Source organism: Micromys minutus (genome assembly GCF_963924665.1).
Source record: "Micromys minutus genome assembly, chromosome: 4".
In the NCBI taxonomy this organism is placed as follows: Eukaryota; Metazoa; Chordata; class Mammalia; order Rodentia; family Muridae; genus Micromys; species Micromys minutus.
The window spans coordinates 64,011,249-64,028,534 of record NC_137973.1 but is presented as its reverse complement, the minus strand read 5'-3'; the positions used below and the strand labels follow the sequence as shown (position 1 = coordinate 64,028,534).

The 17,286-nt window shown below is 40.7% G+C and overlaps 1 pseudogene across 1 annotated transcript; it reads left to right on the top strand.

The window, feature by feature from the left end:
* The first annotated feature begins 648 nt into the window (after positions 1 to 648).
* On the top strand, positions 649 to 15,910 carry LOC308420120 (heterogeneous nuclear ribonucleoprotein K-like; annotated as a pseudogene). Its single transcript has 4 exons — positions 649 to 723; positions 7,645 to 7,745; positions 8,910 to 9,465; positions 15,012 to 15,910. The product of its transcript is annotated as a heterogeneous nuclear ribonucleoprotein K-like (transcript).
* Positions 15,911 to 17,286: the final 1,376 nt, after the last annotated feature.

The window sequence follows — 17,286 nt, the reverse complement described above, 5'->3', positions numbered from 1 at the left end:
AGGTTGTCTTCTGACCTCCATATGTGCACCATGGTACTACACACATAAACATACATGCAGGTGCATGCACAGACACACAGACACACAGACACACACACACACACACACACACACACACACACACACACACACACGAAACTATTAATCCTTGAAATAATCTTTCCAGGAAGTGGTTAGACAATGCATTTCTACTAACACCTGAAAATGAGAAGAGGATGTACTGAATGTTCTATAGTGAAGACTCAGTAGCTTCAGGACATGAACACAAAGTCATAAAAAAGTTCCGAGAAACAGAAAGAGCATTGCCTTAGATTTCCCAAGAATGTGAGCTTCGTGCTCAATTCCAGACTCAAAGTCTAAGTAGGTACTATACATAAATTTACTAAGTAGGTACTATACATAGAACACTGAACTCCACCTTCAGGATACAGAAAACCAATCTCTGATCTCCAGTAGCTTTAAGAGAAATGATAGAAATACATAAACACATTATTCAGCAGTATGTAAGTACTCTAGAGAAAATATCACCAAGGATAAAGAGCAGCGGAGAGGAAGCTATGTCAGATAAAGTGGGCATATCTGATAAGGGAACCACAAGAAGAAGTTAACCCTACACGTATCTAAATAAAAAGCACGTGAGCCGATAGAATGGCAAAGAGCTTGCTCCGGGGAAGGTGCAAGTTTGATGACTGTAAAGAAGGGAAAGAAGGTGGCTGGAGTTTTGTGAGTGAGCATAGTGCAGTGGCTCTGGTTCAACTCCTCCCATTAGCTTGGTTTCCTCGATGTGCATTGATAGGTCAAATTTAATTGCCTGTGTGGTGACACATAACAGGACTTTAAAGTTCTGATTTAATTCCTCAACACAAGGGTGACTTTAGAAAGACCTAGAGTTTTTTTTTTTTTTTTTTTTTTTTTTTTTATTGTTGTTATCAGCCAGCTATCTAACAGCTGTGCTACAATTCTTCTGTATTTTCCCCGACTTCTCTACCTGTGAACTCATCCTATGAAGACACAGAGGAAAAGCCTGATGTATCTAAAAGGCTTCTGTCTCTAACACTCTGAAGCATCATGAACATATTAGCATAGATTTGTTTATTCAATTAGCCAAGAGTCAACAACCTGGATGTCTGCTGTGGTACCGAAGAACAGCTGAGGGCAGAAGTCCAGAAGTCAGGGTGAGAAGAATGACCTGAAATGACACCAGGAAGAAAAGAGAGGTACACAGGAGAGAGGTCTTCCTGTGGTCATTCATGCCCAGAACTTGAAATCTCTAACAACTCATACTTCATGTCAGGGCAACATGAAGAGGTCTGCAAAGTCATGGAATGATAGAACTTCTTAAGTGGATTTTTTGGATAAAAAGAAAAAGCATAAATAAATGTCTTTCTCCTTTCCACATTTTCAAGACTGGTGATCTTTTCCCCCCATACCCTAAGCCTATCTCATTTTAAATTGAGCTGCTTCCCTATCCATTGCCTGGCTGCCTCTTCGGCTTCTAATTCTATCTCCCTAGTTACTGGCCACACAGAATCTACCATTGCAACATTTTTAAAAGCCATAGAATCTCTTCTCGGCCTTTTGGCTGAGATCAAGTGTAAGATGCCATAGTGACTTTCAGCTACATTTGGACCTTCCATTTTTACTTGAAGAAAATAGAAGTTCCTGCGATACCCACAGTAAGTCATTACTCTGATAAGATATTTGAAGAACAAAATCAACTTAACAGAGGGAAGATTGATTGTGGCTCATACTGGATTCCACCCCATTATGGGGAAGACAGAAAAGGAAGCAGAGTAGATTCCCCGGAGCCCCCAGGAATCAGAAGAAATACCTATGCTAGAGCTGCTCATATTGACCTGTCATTTGTCTGAGCTCCAGTCACCTACATTTGCCCTACACCCCCCTTCCCCTACCCACCCCCACCCACCACCACCACCCCCACCCCCCCCCCAGCTAATCTCCTTGGAATGCCCTGCCAGGCACAGCCACAGGTATGCTTAGCTCCTTGGTGCTTCTCCGTTAATCAAGTTAAGATTTACTTTCAGACTCCCAATGAGGACATCTAATCAAGTAGCCTGGTTTGAAAGCAAGCAACCAAAACAGAAATGAAGTTCTCATGAACAGTGCTTCCTGTGTCCAGGACAACGAACACAAAGTATAGACATGGGAGAGAATCTGTTCTGATAGATGTCACAGACAGATCAGAGAGGCATGTCATGTGCTGAGAAGATAATCATGCTAATCCAAGCAGAATTCTAACCAAGCAGAATTCAGCTTTATTAGTAGATATAATTTTAGAAACCAATACTGTTGGGATTCTGTAAACCCCACCCCTCAGTTACTTAGCAACAGCCAGGTATACCCCACCCCTCAATTACCCAGCAGTGGCCAGGTATGCTCCACCCCAGTGACCTGACACTATAAAAGGAGCTGCTTGACCCCTCCTCTCTCTCTCTCTTGGCCTCTCCTGCCCTTGTGCTCTTGCAGCCTTGCTCTCCCTCTTCCCCTCCCTTCCCCCCCTCTCTCCCATGTGCTCATGGCCGGCCTCTACTCCTCTACTTCTCTCTCTCTCTGTGTCTCTACCACCCTCTTAACTCTCCCATGACCTGAATAAACTCTATTCTGTACTATACTGTTGTGTGGCTGGTCCCTCAGGGAAGGGATTCCCAACATGGACCCCCCAGAGGCATCTCCCTTGCCCTCAGGCCTCGCTGCACCCCCATGGGCCATATGCCCCCACTCTCTTCATCCTTCCCCTAACATTGGTGCCCTGTGACTCTTCCTTTTAGTGACTTTTCCTTTCATTGGTGCCCTGTCATCTTTTCCTTACAAATACCACAATAACAACCATTAATTTAGCTGCTTTTTTCCTTTCTTTCTTTCTTTTTTCTTTAAAAATGGTTTATCTCAAAATTAGGTCATTATATTTTGCTTTCACTTGTTTCTAAAGAGCTGTTTGGATGTTTCTCAAGCCCAAGCCTGAACCTCCAGTGTCTATACATTCACTGAAATATGAAGCTAGAAGTGTAATATCTGTGTAATGCTGGAAACATAACTGGGAAGGAGGTGTGGACCTGGGATCCCAACAGTCAGGGGATCATCAATCCCAAGTCATCCAGGGATATACAGCAAGGAGACATCTCCAAGGAAGGAGAAGAAAAACAGAAGAATGGGAATAGGAAAGAAGCCTATGTGTTTTAATCATTTCTTCGCCCTCTCTTAGTATTCATTTGCTTGTAAATTCAGTAATTTGCCTCTACTTATCCTATTCTACATTTATTCCTCTAGGCAGTCATCCATTTTCTGTAGCTGAATCAACTATCTAAATCTTGAGCCTGTTTCTAACTAAAAGGCAAAAGTTGGTTAAAATAGGTAAGTTTTACAGACATGAAAATAGAGCCCCTAGGACAGGAAGGTGTGCAGGAAGCTTTTTTTTTTTAATCACAAGACTTTGAGGTCAAAGGTCAAGTGTCAATAAATGTGTGGGCTTTATTTCTGGGTCTCCAATTCTATTCCATTGATCATACACAATCATACAAAAGACCTTGGCAAATTCACAAGGTGATTGAACTTCTTCTCTAGCCCACACCGCCCAGTGGGAAGTTTCCTAGGCAACGATGTACTAGGCAAGTCCGTGCTATAAAACAAAATAGCTATACTGTAATAATTTTGCTTTAAATACTTTAAATAATGATACTCTAAAAGCCTTCGTTGTTTGTATTATTTGTGTAACCTGTTATCATCTAAGGTCCCTAAGAATCCCAAACCAAAAAGGCATAACTTCTACTTCTTTTCTGCTTAATGCAACCTTAATAGTATGATGTTTAGTAATAATAATTGAAATTTTCCAATAAATTGCCACTGAAACTAATGATTACTTCCACACCTGGATTTTCTTCTGCTGTGACACTTTTAAAAACCTAGACTATGTCAGGCATGCCTCTGAGAGTTAGTAATGTGCCCCTTTTTAAGAAACACCTACAGGGGGTGACTGGCTCAGTGGTTAAGAGCCCTTTGCTGCTCTTTAAGACCTAGGTTTGATTCGCACCACCCACAAGGCTGCTCAGTTCCAGGGATCCAATGCTCTCTTCTGAAGGCACCAGACACAGACATACATGCAAACAAAACATACACATAAAATAAATAAAAAAGAAATAAAAAAATGATGATTAAAAACAAAATAAGTGTCTCAAAGGGCTAGGACAACAGGTGGGAAGTGGTAGAGCCTTTGCCAGGTCCACAGGAGGCATCGGTTCAATTCCCCGTGATCATCAAAAGAGAAAGGAAATAGCTCAGAGATTACTTCCCTTTACCTACTAGAGAAGGGAAACCATGTGATACTCTTCTCCAAGAAAACCATACTCTGTTTCGGGCACAATGTACATTTCTCTTATTCCTTTCTATCTTATCCCAAGTCCCGAACGGTACAAAAGCATCGCAAACAGAAGAAAATGGTTTAAGTCTTTGGCTTCCATAAAAGACTGAGCAGTTTCCAGAAGTAAAGTAATTGCTCATGATCTACCTTAATGCAGCTATCTGAAGACTCCCCCCTTTGAATTCCCAGAATCTCAGAAGGATTCACATTCATTACTTGTGTATTTCCTGACCAGCTGCTTTGAAGTGGTTCTAGGATCCAGGCTATTATAGGAAACACTGACAATAGTTACAATTTCCTTGGTTCCTGTCAAGTTGCTTTCTTTCTCATGACCTTGAACAACAGTGTCCAGGTTAAGGCTCCATGAATATTTCCATGCCCTGCCTGCAACCCATGCACAGTCCTCCTTAATCCCTGGCTGCTTTATCTTCATAACAAAGAAATCGCTGCCACAGTATTGACTCTTAGCTGAAACTTCATTTCTATTTTCCGAGGGTCTGGTTGTTTTATTTACTACACAAATATGCAAATAAAACCTTGAACAACTTTTATTTTTTTTAAATGATGGACTATGGAAGTCCACATGTCACCCATATGAGGAGCACATGATTTCATGATTTCTTCTATTCTGTTGCTGTTATTATTGAAGCAAATACCACAAAGATTAATAAAGGGGGAGGGGAGTGTGTGCTGCTTTATTAGGAGCGACCAGAGACACCAGTCTGGGACTTAGAGAGAGAGAAGGGTAGCCTGAGGGGAGGATTGGGACAAAAGGAGAGGCAGGCAACCTCAAAGAATCTGCTGGGCTACACACCAAAATGAAAGGCAGAAGCATTCAAATCTTAAGCACAGGCTGAAGGGGAAAAGGAGGTTGCTGCCCTGAGAAATGTACAAGAAGGACGTGAGGCTCCTTCTCTGTGTCTAAGAAGCCTTGAAGTAACAAAAGGGATCCACATACCCAGATGTCCCTCCAGAAGTAACATAAGAGCACTTGCAGCTTCCCTTCCTGACTCCACTGGGCTTCACACAGAAGTAGCCAGCCCTGCTGCTCTGGTCGGCGATGTTTGCTACAAGAAGTTGAAGCAAGAAGATTCTCAATTCAAGGCCAGCTTGTGTAACAAACTGAGACCCTGTCTCAAAATAAAAGGTGAAAAGAAATCTAAACAATAGCTCAGTGATTAAAGAAATTGCCTAGTATATATGAAAGTCCCCGGGTTCAGTACCACTAATAGCCTACGAAGTCTTGGTCAAGTTTACCTGTCTAGGACACAATTTCCTTAGACGTCAAATGGAGGGGGTGCACTAGGTAATTCCAAGAGAAATTTTTGTTTTGAAAATTCTAAAATCAGGAACTCGTAGTTAGAAGAAGGCCAGAAAGGCTTTCAGAGATAACCAGATGGATTCTTTGTTTCCCTCAAAACCCAATGCTCTTGTGGTGTAAGTGTTTTCTTCTCTCTTTGAAATGTGATTTCCCCTGTAGTGAGATTTTAAAAATGACTGGGCCATACAGGTGCCTTTGTGGACAGAAATGAAGACATAATCAAAGAAAATCTGGGGGGATCGCCCCAGTTCCATCTCAAAGGAAAACTGGAATACAAGCCAAAGGGGATAAGGGTATTTCTGGCCTCTCTTGCCCTCTGGCCGTGTGAGGGCAGGTGTTTGCCCTATTCAGAGGACACAGCAGGTTGACCAGATGCTAGCACAGTGGTTCTGGGCTCCCCGTCCACTAGAAATATGAGAGATAAATGTCTGTTCTCTCCAAAGCTCAGTCTGCACCATTGCCTTCCAGCATCATGAATGAGCAAAGACCAATCCAGTGCATCATCTTCACTTCTAATGGACCCTCAGGTGCTAGAGCGAGGAACCCTCTTCCCTTCTGTAGAAAAGGAGGGATGCCAAGCAGGAGGAACTGGAAGTAAGCAGAGAGACTAGCTAAGGAAAGAACTTTTATATGAGAAAAAGTAGACAAAGAGAGATAGAGGAAGGGAAAGAGGTCACCAGCTAGACAACCAAGGGAGGTGGGGGAAGATCTAGGAAGATATATTAGCCTGTTCCAAGGTTTAGTCATATGGACAAGGTCTTTATGACATGTGCAGAAAGCAAAGGACACATCAGAAGGTAGAAGGGAACGTTTTCTGGAGCATTCACTTTATCCCACAAAGATGGGATTTAACAGAGCTTTAACAAGCCCACCAGAGAGGCTAAAGTCAGACCCAGGACCAAGTCTTCATTCTGGTTTTTGTCATTTGAATAATGTGAGTGAGATATTTACCATCCCTTGCCTCACTTTCCTAATCTGTTAAGTGGGAATAATAATACTCATCCCACAAAGGAGTGTTGAAATTTCTGTGAGCTAATGAGCACAAAGCACCCAGAAAGTAAGTACCTGGCCCAGAGCGCTTCTGTAAGTGTTAACTGTGGCCACTACAACCAGACTTCTAAACAGGCAACTCTGTATTTCTTAAAGTTATATATGCAATTCATGTAGATTAAAATGTAAGTAAGGGGCAAGTGTTGGAGTTTTTTTTTTTTTTATGAATGCTTTTTTTCTTCTGAATGAGTGAATACACCAAAGTCACAATGACCTGCTGAAGACTAAGAGTGACTGTTTGCAGTTGAAATACATAATGGATTAGAGAGCATTCATCCTGCTCAATGAGACATAGCCAGAGAAATGCTTTGTATCATCCATCACTGAAGCTAACTGCCTAAATCAGCTTAATCAGATTAAGAGAAAATTACTAATTCCCATTAATTTCCCTGTGCGAGTTCCAGGATAAACAAGGCAATGAACTGAAGACTTTCTTCTGATGCCCAGCTTCAGAACAGAAGGTCCAGTGCAAAACTTAGCCTGCAGCTGCTAAGTTGAGCTTAAGCTGAAGAGCCATGGATAAGAACTGGTCCCCGGTCAGCAAACAGGGCTCCTGTTAAGGGTAGTGTTGCCAAGCCACTGGAGTGACACCCCACCGCCTAACCCCATGCCTCTTCATCTCCTTGGCCAAGAAAGATAGGGAGCCCAAACAGTGGAAGCCATAGGCTACAAAGACAAAGTCTATTATTGCTCAGAAAAGCACTGCAGGGAAACACACATGTGTTCTCAGAAACTCAGCCTGGAAACACACATGTGTGCTCAGAAACTCAGCCTGGAATGGCAGCTGGTAGACTGGGCACATTAAGGGGGGACGGTGATTAATATAAATTTGACGTCTTCTTCCCGTTTATCTGCTGAATCCAGAAAACATCTCTTTTCTTAATCTTTGAATTTCCAGAATAAAGTAAACCAGACTCAGTCAGATCATGCAGAAAGGCTAAAGAGAATGAAAGTCAGCCTCCAGCATTCAAGCTTCACAGCAACAGCCCCAGCAGTATGGTGGGTCACAGTTCTAATAGAAATTACATTACTGCAAAATTAGGTCTTTGGGTTTGTTTTTGTTTTGTTTTTGTTTGGTTGGTTTTTTAATCACAGTAGTCAAAGAAAGAGTGGAGATTTAAGTAGTAGAAATGGAAACAGGGAGTTAAGAGTGAGGTAGAAGATAAAAGGAACAGGAGATTGGCAAGGCATACTAAACCTTAGGGTCAGATGAAGACATTCCTGATCTCAACTCTGACACATAACATTTTATCAGCTTGGACATTCCTCAGTTTCTTCATCTATTAAATGGGTGTATGCAAAGCAGAAATGAAGCTGAACTAAACACAGCAGGAGGAGCAGGCCCTTTTATAATCCTCATAGTAAATACTTCCTTCAATCCTGCCTACAGCTTGATTCTCTTGATTTCCTGACTCCTCAAGTCCAAGTGCTAAGAAAGGGGATCTTCATTTCAGCAAAATAGTAAAGATACAAAAAGATCTTATGAATACAATATATAAGGGCTGAATACAAATAATTGGCTGCCATTATGAAAGAGATTTAAATAGTTAAACAATTAAAATAGAATTTCATTCTTGTTTCTGGCCAGGAGAAAGGATTAAATGTTGCTTCACCAAAGATAAAAGGTTAAAAAAAGAAAAGAAAGAACAAGGTAGAATATGAAATAGAAAGACAGATTAGAGGTGCCTAGGGGACGTATAGGTGCAGACATTCAATATTGTGCCTTCTGGTGCCTAGAATTCTGGATCAGAGATACACTGTCCAACAGAACAAACAACAGTCTGAAAGCGACAAGAATATGTTTTATCAATTAAGAAACCGAAATGGCGACATTGTGCCTCACCAAATACCTCGATTCCTCTGTCAGCTAAGGACGGCTCAAATGCTAGATAACAGAGCGATTTAAGAGCGTGCTGCTGTACATACTTTGAACTCATTCAAGGGAGAGGTAGGACAGGGTGCGCCCGCACAAACGCCTCACTCGAGACCACGTCCACAGACAGACATCCTGATGCTTCCCCCAAGAGTTTGGGGCTGTGGAGGGCTGCTGTGAGGCGCGCACGAACAAAAAGGGAGGAGGGCGACAGCGCTGCAGACATCACTCTCCTCCGCTTCTCCGCTGCACGGATGTCACTGTCCTGCTCGACTCCCACTCTATTGCAGTCTATTGGTGGATCCATTTAATTCAAGAAAATGGAGACCAAACAGCCAGAAAAAAAAAAAAAAAAAAAAAAAAAAAAAACCCTTCTCCAACACCAAAACCAATGGTGAATTTGGTAAACGCCCTGCGGAAGACATGGAAGAGGAACAAGCCTTTGAAAGATCTAGAAATACTGATGAGATGGATGGTTGAATTGCACATTTTGCTTCAGAGCAAGAATGCTGGGGCAGAGATTGGAAAAGAAGGCAAGAATATTAAAGCTCTCGCTACAGACTACACTGCCAGGGTTTCAGTGTCAGACAGCAGTGGCCCGAGCGCATTCTGAGTATCAGTGCTGAGACTGAGAAGATTGGAGAAATTCTGAAGAAAATCATCTCCACCTTGGAAGAGGGCCTACAGTGGGCATCACCCACAGCAACCAGCCAGCTCCTGCTCGAGTCTGATGCTGCGGAAGGCTTAAATTACCAACATTAAAAAGAAAGTGACTTTGACTGTGAGTTGAGACTGTTGATTCATCAAAGTCTGGCAGTAGGAATTATTGGTGTCAAAGGTGTTAAGATCAGAGTGAGCCAGAAGTGAGCCAGTGTGAGGTCCCCCGCTACCCCCTCCCCGCCCCACCTAACTCCAGGGAACCAATAACCCTGCTTCGAAATATTCCCAGCCAGACAACACGGAGTGAGGAACCGCACTCAGACCACCCTCCACCAGGAACAGCAGTGAGCCAGCGGTGATCCAGCAGTGATCCAGGGACACAGGTCTGGAACAGCAGTGAACCAGCGGTGAGCCAGCGGTGATCCAGCAGTGATCCAGGGACACAAGACTGACAACAAGATGGCAAGAGGAAAGGGAAAGAACATACCCTAGGGAAACCAAGACAACCTGGCAAAACCAGTACCCAGCTCCCCATCACGGCAAACAGCTGAATGCCAAACACACCAGAAAAAGAAGACTCTGACCTAAAATCATACCTCAAGACAATGAGAGATCCTTAAACAAGAACAGGAGGAAAATCATAAAGAATTAGAAGTTTTTAAAGAGGAAACAAGAAAAACACTCAAAGAACTCAAAGAACTAGAGGAAAACAGAAACGAAGAGATGAAGGAATGGAAAAAGGCATTTAAAACGGAAATTGACACAATAAAGAAAGCAATAAAGGATATAACCCTAGAGGTAGAACACCTATAAAAGAAATCAGGAGTCACAGATGCAAGTATTTCCAATAGACTACAAGAGATGGAAGACAGAATCTCGGGGGCAGAAGACAAAATTAAAAACATAGACAAAAAAGTCAGAGAAGATGCAAAAACCAAAAAGCTCCTAACCCAAAATGTCCAGGAGATCCAGAACACAATGAGAAGACCAAACCTAAGGATAATAGGAATAGAAGAGGGTGAAGAATATCAACTAAGAGGCACAGTAAATATCTTCAACAAAATTGTAGAAGAAAACTTCCTACCCTTAAGAATGAGATGACCATGAGCATAAAACGAGCCTACCAAACTCAAAATAGATTGGATCAGAAAAGAAACTCCACATAATAGTCAAAATGCCAAGTGCCCAAAGTAAAGAAAAGATATTAAAATCAGTAAGGGGAAAAGGCCATGTAACATATAAAGGTAGACCAATCAGAATCACACCCGATTTCCCAACAGAGATTATGAAAGCTGGAAGAGCCTGGACAGACATCATGCAGACCCTAAGAGAGCACAGGTGCCAGCCAAAGCTGCTATACCCAGCAAAACTCTCAATCACCATAGATGGAGAGATAATGATATTCCAAGACAAAACTAAATTTACACAATATTTGACCACAAACCCAACACTACAACGAATTATAAGGGGAAAACCGATTACAACTAGGGGAACTACATCCTAATAAAAACAAGAAAACTCCTAAGCAAGAAGACCAAAAGAAGAAAGACACAGGCACAATTCAACCTCCAAAAGCAAAAATAGCAGGAAACAGCAACCACTATTCCTGGATATCTGTTAACATAAATGCACTCAATTCCACAATAAAAAGACATAGGCTATCAGACTGGATACATAAACAAAACCCAGAAATTTGTTGCATACAAGAAACTCATCTCAGAGACAAAGACAGACACTATCTCAGAGTAAAAGGGTGGGAAAAAATGTCCAAGCAAATGGCCCCAAGAACCAAGCTGGAGTGGCCATTCTAATATCAAATAAAGTAGATTTTCAACCAAAAGTTATCAAAAAAGATAAGGAAGGACACTTTTTACTCATTATAGTGGCAATTTGTCAGAAGGAACTCTCAATCCTTAACATATATGCTCCAAATACAAAAGCACCAATATTCATAAAAGAAACCCTACTAAAGCTCAAAAAATACATTGCACAGCACACAATAATACTGGGAGACCTCAATACCCCACCTCACCAATGGACAGATCAGGGAAAAAAAAACTGAACAAGGATACTGTAAAACTAGCAGAGGTTATGAACCAATTTGAATTAATAGATATCTACAGAACATAACATCCTAAAAAAAAAAGAATACACTTTCTTCGCAGCACCTCATGGCACCTTCTCAAAAATTGACCCCATAAGTGGTGACAAAACGAGCCTCAATAGATATGAGAAGATTGAAATACGACCATGCATGCTCTCAGATCACCATGGTCTAAGGCTGGTCTTAAACAACAACAAAGACAACAAAAAGCCCACATACACATGGAAACTAAACAACGCTCTGTTAAATGATAGCAGAGTCAAAGAAGAAATAAAGAAAAAAATCAAGGATTTTTTTAATTCAATGAAGACAAAAACACAATATACCCAAACCTATGAGATACAATGAAAGCAGTACTGAGAGAAAAACTCATAGCACTGAGTGCTTCCAAAAAGAAACTGGAGAGAGTATACATCAAAAAAATTACAGCACAGCTGAAAGCTCTAGAACAAAAGGAAGCAGATACACCCAAGAGGAGTAGACTGCAAGAAATAATCAAACTCAGAGCAGAAATCGACCAAATAGAAACAAAAAGAACCATTGAATGAATCACCAAAAGCAACTGCTGGTTCTTTGAGAAAATCAACAAGATTGATAAACACTTAGCCAGACTAACTAGAGGGCAAAGAGAGAGTATCCAAATAAACAAAATCAGAAATGAAAGTGGAGAAATAATAACTGAAACTGAGGAAATTCAAGAAATCATCAGATCATACTACAAAAGCCTATACTCAACAAAGCTGGAAAATCTGTAGGAAATGCATGAATTCCTAGACAAATTCAAGGTACTAAAGTTAAATCAGGACCAGGTAAACCATCTAAATAATCCCATAACACCTAAAAAAATAGAAGCAGTCATCAAAAGCCTCCCAACCAAAAAAAGCCCAGGTCCAGATGGGTTTAGTGCAGAATTTTATCAGACATAATAATTTTGACAACATAATACCAATACTCTCCAAATTATTCCACAAGATAGAATCAGATGGAATACTACCTAACTCATTTTTTGAGGCTACAATAACCCTCATTCCTAAACCACACAGAGACCCTACAAGAAAAGAAAACCTCAGACCAATCTCACTTATGAACATTGATGCAAAAATACTCAACAAAATACTTGCAAACAAAATTCAAGAACACATCAACACGATCATTCACCATGATCAAGTAGGCTTCATCCCCAGATTGCAGGGATGGTTAAACATATGGAAATCCATCAATGTAATCCACCATATAAACAAACTCAAAGAAAAAATCCACATGGTCATCTCACTAGATGCTGAGAAAGCATTTGACAAAATTCAACACCCGGTCATCTTAAAAGTCTTGGAAAGAACAGAAATCCAAGGCCCATACCTAAACATAATAAAAGCAATATACAGCAAAACAATAGCCAACATCAAACTTAACGGTGGGAACTTGAAGCAATCCCACTAAAATCAGGGACTCGACAAGGCTGCCCACTCTCCCCCTACCTATTCAACATAGTACTGGAAGTCCTGGCTGGAGCAATTAGACAGCAAAAGAATATCAAAGGGATACAAATTGGAAATGAAGAAGTAAAAACATCACTATTTGCAGATGACATGATACTGTACTTAAGTGACACCACAAATTCCACCAGAGAACTTCTACACCTGATAGGTTCAGCAAAGTGGCCTGATATAAAATTGACTCAAACAAATCAGTAGCCTTCCTATATTCAAAAGACAAACATGTGGAGAAAGAAATTAGGGCAAAGATACTTTTCACAATGGTCACAAAAACTATGAAATGCCTTGGTGTGACTCTAACTAAGCAAGTGAAGGACCTGTTGACAAGAACTTCAAATCTCTAAAAAAGGAAATCAAGGAAGATCTCAGAAAATGGAAAGACCTCCCATGCTCATGGATTGGAAGGATCAACATTTTAAAAATGGCCATCTTACCAAAAGCAATCTACAGAGTTAATGCAGTCCCCATCAAAATTCCAACCCAGTTCTTCACTGAGTTGGAAAGAGCAATGTGCAATTTCATTTGGAATAACAAAAGACCTAGAATAGCGAAATCCATCCTCAACAAGAAAACATCTGCGGGAATCACTATCCCTGACCTCAAGCTATACTACAAGGCAATTGTGATGAAAACTGCATGGTACTGGTATAGAAATAGGCACGTGGATCAATGGAATAGAATTGAAGATCCAGAAATGAGACCTCACGTATATGGTCACCTGATTTTTTACAAAGGAGCTGTAACATTCAATGGAAAAAGGACATCCTCTTCAACAAATGATGTTGGTCCAACTGGCACTCAGCATACAGAAGAATGAAAATAGACCCTTTCTTATCTCCTTGTACAAAGCTCAAGTGTAAGTGGATCAAAGATCTCCACATTAAACCAGGTACACTGAAACTATTAGATTCAAAAGTAGGGAAAACCTTAGAACTCATAGGCACAGGAGAAAATTCCTAAACAGAACACCCATAGCACGAGCTCTAAGGTCAAAGATTGACAAATGGGACTTAATGAGATTGCAAAGTTTCTGTAAGGCTAAAGATACTATCATGAAAACAAAATGGCAGCCAACAGAATGGGAAAAGATCTTTACCAACCCCACATCAGATAGAGGCCTAATATCCAAGGTATACAAAGAACTCAAAAAGTGAGATACCTGAGACTCAAACAACCCTATTAAAAATGGGGTACAGACTTAAACAAAAATTTCTCAATTAAGGAATATCGAATGGCTGAGAAACATCTAAGAAAGTGCTCAACATCCTTAGCCATCAGGGAAATGCAAATCAAAATAACCCTGAGATTCCACCTCAGACCAGTCAGATTGGCCAAGATCCAAAACTCAGATGACAATAGATGCTGGTGAGAATGTGGAGAAAGAGGAACACTTCTCCACTGCTGGTGGTGTTGTAAACTGATATAACCACTCTGGAAATCAGTCTGGCGGTTCCTCAGAAAAATGGACATAGTACTACCTGAAGACCCAGTTATTCCACTTCTGGGAATTTACCCCAGAGATACTCCAACATACAACAATGATACATGCACTACAATGTTCATTGCAGCTCTATTTATAATAGCCAGAGCTGAAAAAAACCCAGATGTCTTTCAGTAGATGAATGGATACAAAAATTGTGGTACATTTACACAATGGAGTACTACTCAGCTATCAGAAACAATGGCCTAACGAAATTCTCAAGAAAATGGATGCATCTAGAGAATATCATCCTGAGTGAGATAACCCAGTCACAAAAGAACAGACATAATATGCAGTCACTGATAATGGCATACCAACCCCAGAAAGCTCTGAACACCCCAGAAACAACCCAGAGACTCTGTGAAGATCAAGAAAAAAAAGGAAAAAAAAAGAATATATTTTAATTAAAATAGAACTGTATCACATTCCCCTTTCCTCCCTACAGCCCTTCCCAGTTTCTCTCCTATCTCCTCAAATTAACAATCTCTTTTCCTATATTATTGTTACATATATACATATGTGTATGTATATATACCCACAAATACTTAATTACAACCTTATAAAATGTATTTGTATACTTTTATGCAAAAATGCTTAAATATCTGTACATTTATCTTTGTTTTTTAAAATAAAGTTTTTTTAAAAGAGGTGTTAGATCAAAGAACTTTGAGAAATCACGCAGACAACAATCAAGCTTTTCCAGAAGTGCTGCTGCCTTCATTCTACTGGCAGAGTTGGTTTTACTGAAGGAAAACCCAATAGAGTTGTAGAATTCATCAAGATCATCCTTGACCTTATATCTGAGTCTGCCATCAAAGGATGTGCACAGCCTTATGGTACTTTTATGATGAAACCTATGATTATGGCACTTTCACAATGATATTTGATGGCCTGCAAGGATGTCCTGTGGGATTCCCCATGCAGGAGAAGAGGTGGCTTTGACAGAATGCCTCCTGGTTGAAATGGGCGTCTCATGCCTCCATCTACAAGAGATTATGATGATATGAGCCCTCATCGAGGACCTCCTTCTGGTCGAGGTGGATGTGGTGACAGCAGAGCCTGGAATCTTCCTCTTCGACCTCCGCCATCACACGGAGTGGGAGATCTAATGGCTTCTGTCAGAAGAGGAAGACCTGAAGACCACTATGATGGCATGGTTGGGTTCAGTGCTGATGAAACTTGGGACTCTGCAGTTGACACGTGGAGTCCATCAGAGTGGCAAGTGACTTATGAACCACAGGGTGGCTCTGGATATGATTATTCTTATGCAGGGGGTCATGGCTCATATGGTGATCTTGGTGGACCAATCACTACACAATAACTATTCCCAAAGATTTGGCTGGACCTATTACTGGCAAAGGTGGTCAGTGAATTAACCAAATTCATCATGAGTCTAGAACATCAACCAAAATTGATGAACCATTAGTAGGACCTGAAGATCAGATCATTACCATTACAGGAACATAGGACCAGATACAGAGCGCACAGTGTTTGCTGCAGAACCGTGTGAAGCAGTATTCTGGAAATTTTTTTCTAAGACTAGTGAAGAACTGAAGGAGTCCTGCAACTTTTTTTTTTTTTTGATCTGCTTCTGTTTAGAAAGCCAACATTCCTCTGCCTCATAGGTGTTCTACATTTGAGGTGTAGTGCAATCTTTGCTGTTCACCAGATGTAAAGTTTTAGTTCCTTACAAACAGGGTTGAGGGGAGGGCATGTGAAAACTAATATTGAAATTTTGAAACAGCAACAGAGTGAGTGACTATTAGCTTTTGTTCATTGTGATGGTTTTAAGGGAAAATCCTCCCCCCATGTAATAATTGTGAACACCTTGCTTTGTGGTCATTGTAACATTGGGGGCAGGAGACAAGGAAAAAAAATAATAATCCACATGTTCCTGGCATTTGTTCAGAGCAGTGTGCTGAATGTAATGCTCTTTTGTAAGAAACGTTTTATGATTTTTAAAATAAATTTAGTGAATCTAAAACAAAACAAACAAAAATGGCTAGTTATTCTTTCTGGGAATAAAATCTTTATAACTTCCTGTCAAAATTTCCAGAAAGTCATAAAGACAATCTCTTGGGCCCAATAATAAACCTAATTGCAACATCCGAACAGTATGTGTCTTACTTACATTTTTATCACTGTGCAAAGACATTATTTCCAAGGTGATTTATAAAAGAAAGAATTTATTTGGTACTTAAGAGTTTTGGAAGGTGAGTCTATAAGCATCATATAGGGGAGCATGGCAGCAAGCAGAAAAACATCGTGCTGGGGCAGGAGCTGAGGGCTTATATCTTGATCCACAAGCCTGAAGTCTAGAGGAAATAAGAAAGAGGGGAAAAGAAAAAGGCAGGGAGGGAGGAAAAGAATGAGGGAGAGAGGAAGGGATGGAGGGAGGGAGAGAGGAAGAGAGGGAAGATACTGAGGATGACACTTTTGAAACCTCCAAATAATGCATCTCCTCCAATAAGGCCATGCCTCCTAATCCTTCCCAAACAGTTCCACCATCTTATTCCAAACTTTGAGCCTATGGATGCCCAAATCATTCAAACAACAAAAGAAAGTCTACTTAAAGTCATATTATATACTCAAAACAAACCACCTGAATCTAACCTCCCGCTACCTGCTTGCAGAAAGGTCAACACCATTTTCTCACCTCATGCACAAACCAGAAAGTTAGAAAGTCAGCTCATAAACACTGCTTTGTAAAGAGCACTGCACTGTGTGTTCTTATCGCCTCTACCAACTCTACCAACACATTGTTTTCCAATAACTGAGCGAAAAAAGCAACTTACAGGAATCACAGAACTAGAGGAAAGTCTCAATTGTGATGCATGTGGAAAAGTGTATCACTCCATCCATGCCACCATGTCCTGTTTGTCTTCAGAATACTTAACCTTAGCAGGTAATAATTTCTTCAACAAAACCAA